Source organism: Nuphar pumila, chromosome 12 (assembly GCF_984573655.1).
Source record: "Nuphar pumila chromosome 12, dmNupPumi1.hap1.1, whole genome shotgun sequence".
Taxonomy (NCBI): domain Eukaryota; kingdom Viridiplantae; phylum Streptophyta; class Magnoliopsida; order Nymphaeales; family Nymphaeaceae; genus Nuphar; species Nuphar pumila.
This window is the reverse complement of record NC_143260.1, coordinates 8,070,801-8,074,231: the sequence shown is the minus strand read 5'-3', so window position 1 is coordinate 8,074,231 and position 3,431 is coordinate 8,070,801. Positions and strand designations below refer to the sequence as shown.

General features: G+C 37.0%; 1 non-coding gene across 1 annotated transcript; it reads left to right on the top strand.

Moving 5' to 3' along the window:
- Positions 1-3,130: 3,130 nt before the first annotated feature.
- TRNAL-CAA (transfer RNA leucine (anticodon CAA)) lies at positions 3,131-3,214 on the top strand. Its single transcript has one exon. It is a non-coding gene; the product is annotated as a tRNA-Leu (tRNA).
- Positions 3,215-3,431: the final 217 nt, after the last annotated feature.

Below are 3,431 nucleotides of genomic sequence, written 5' to 3'. Positions count from 1 at the left end.
CATGAAAAGAAAATCAGGATGCTCTGGACCTGGTGGAGGAGATAAGAGTTTAAAACTTTGAATCATTTTCTTATGTAAATAATTCTGCCTCGTGTCGTTCTTAATCAAAGTGATCAAATCATGCAGTGTTCAAGAGCTATGGTTAGTGGTACTAAAGCCACAAATCTTGTCATCGGGATTTTTCCTCCAGTAAAAAGGTCTTGCGATAAGTTTTAAAAAAATTCAGAATCATTTTCTTGAAAAATCTGTATAAAAAATATATGAAGATATATAAAAACATAAAAAGAATGTTAAAAATATTAATATTGCATTATTGATGCAATAATATCAGTATAATAAAGTGATATTTTCAAATTAAGTGCGTATTTTTCTTCAGAGCTGTATCAGTTTTTTAGAAATTTCGTGATAAAAAATTGTGAGTTTGAAAAAATAGGGCAATATTTGAGACTATGGGACATTGTCCTACAAATTGGTTAGTCCATCGGTGTAATCTGCTTAGACCTCAGATTGATTTCTGTACGATCATGTGCTTGATTATATGGATAATAGTACGAAGCTGGTCCTGTGGAAACGCAAGCCTCAATGTACATGTAAAAGATTACTTCTGCTATACGGGGGAGGGCTTGCAAGCCTTTGTGGTTGGAACATTGGTGATGCACAAGTTATAGATCGTTATTCCTGCAAGATAAAGGAGAGAGGGCCTTAATCTCAGGAAGAAAAGGGCTTTGCTAAATTTGCTTTCAAGTCCACGTTTGATCGAATTGGCTGATCCTACCAGAACTATTCATTTACACCCGAGGTCACAATATGAAACAGGTTTCAAAATATGGTTAAATGTATATTAGCATCCAGGAATAACAACAAAAAAAGTGCACTCACTGTTTCTTTTTGAGAAACAGGCAAGATTATTCATTCATTTTCAGATGAAAAGTAAATTCATATTCAAAGTAACAAATCGAAGACTGGGTATGAGCTGGGGTTTGCAACCCCTCACACACTTTGCAGCAACAGCTCTGCTCAATCAGCATTGCTATTTTCCCTGAGTTTCAACCTAACAACCTGATAGTGTTCATATTATGCAAGAAACCTTTTGCAAGCATGAGGATACCCCGTCAAATGTAACTTCATTTCCAAGTGCACTCACTGTTGTTTCTGTTTTCTGCATTTTAAAGTTGATTAGTGCTGGAATCCTATAAAAAAAATGTTGTTAGTGCTGGAAACCTATAGGCGAAGCGCTTAGGCCCAGCTGTTCCACAAGAAAATAGCCCATTTTTGTATGAAAATGAATTTTCCCTGGTCAAATGAAACACCATCGGCACCATGTGGTATGAAAAGGAGGTTTCTGCACAAAAATGCAGTTGCATCTCTCAGCTCGGAAAGCATTTTCGCATAATCTTTTCGGCCTTCAAGCACTTCACACAAAATCCACTGAGTAAATAAAAGGCACTTAGTTGTGTGATCTGTCTGGAATCTTTTTTGTCATCATATATCTTCCTATATCAATCCTTTTAATGAGCAGAAAACATTTATTGGGTGAACAAGGGCTGGTCATCATTTACCTTTTCAAAGTACCTAAAACAAACATAACATCGTTTTTTTTTTGAAAGGCAAGCTGGGATTTGGCAGATCCCTACCAGATATCTCTTAAGCCCCATGTGGCAGAGGGATTGGAACTTGGGCCCTCAACTTGGCACAGGACCCCGCTTACCACATGGGATACCACCTCGGTGGTAACAAGCATGACATCATTATGAACATTGCGAACTGATACACGGAGCCTTAGGATATGAGCTTCTTTGTGGTCTTAACATTATGCTGCTAGAGTATTCTTATTCTTTTACTGTGGATTCTAATGTCTAATAGAAGAATATAACATCATATATAACCTGTCACAACAAACACTGGAGTCCTCATCATTGCAGTTTAAAATGAGCATCACCACAGATAGAGTGAGTTTTCTTACAAGTTTGAGCATCACTGCAGCTTCAAGATTGAATCTTATATCTACTGAGAATGATTAAACATATTAGCATGGTAAAGAAATCATGTTGAACACATCTGCCAGTTTAGACAAAACATTTGGTGTCAGGATCAGTGCAAACAAGTGTACCTACTTGTCATCATGGTTCAATATATTTTCTCATATAAGGTTTGTCTATTGTGGTACCGAAGTACCATAACTTATGATGGTAACTCTCCAAAAGCTAAAAGTGACCTCTTGATCATGTTTAGCATGATTTGCTTATTATTTTCATGCACAAAAGTTGATGACATCGTTACATTTTAGGTGGGTTAGGTAGAATATAAATGCATAAGTACCTTGGTTTAGGTCAAGCCTAACTAATCAAACCACATTCTTCCTGTCTGCCATTTCATCACCTTTTGATTACAAGAAAGTTATATTTATCAGAAAACATTTAGAAGATTCATTTTGATACCTGATAAGTAAATTTCATATGCATATGAATCATGTTATTTAGAACTCTATTAATTACTTTCTTACGTTTGTTTTCCATGATATGCACCCAGTTTCATTTTTGATACCTTAAGACTACATACTCTACTGGTAAATAAAACCCAGTATATACCTGGCACAAATTGGTGGCAAGGAAAACTCATTAAGCGGATTTGATAAATTGTGGGTGGTGGGCTGCGCTAGTGTGACCAGGTCGCCGATCCCGTACTCAGTTTCTACGAGTAATACATAAAAAATATATAAAACTATAAATTTTTATGGTATCATTGTATAGACACGTCACCTTGTGTTGGGACATTGCAAGTTCAAATCCCAATGGTATAATTGTATAACTGGTAAAGGTTTGCCTATCCCCAACTTGCCTTTCAAAAAAAAAAATTGAGCGGCTAGGAAGAACCATGACTTTGTCTCATGCTACTGGAAATGAGCCACATTGGTTGGAAAAAATAAAACAGATGATCGTTGTCATCAGATGTGGGTGGTGATAGGACTTATCACAAAGGTAAGGACTCCTCCTTCTCAAACCTGGGTCAGGTTGGGTTGACCTGATGCTCCCTCCTAATCAAGAGATTGCATGCTTTGAATTTTGATGTCCTCGGGGTAGGAATTAAAACATACAATTTATACAAAAACTAAGGCAATCTATCACAAAGAGTCAGGATGGCCGAGTGGTCTAAGGCGCCAGACTCAAGTTCTGGTCCTCGTGAGAGGGCGTGGGTTCAAATCCCACTTCTGACATTTATTTTTAGCTTTTTATTATTTCTTTATCGTTTCCTAGTTTTTGTCAGTTCCATCTAGGGACTCTCTCTCTCTCTCTCTCTCTCTATATATATATATATATATATGTGGGTTCATGCTAAACCCATTTGTTATTAACCCCGTGTTAAATGGGTTTTTCGGGCCTCTCCAGTGCTTTTTATGCGGTTTCGTTCCTATAAATGTGATGGGCATGGTT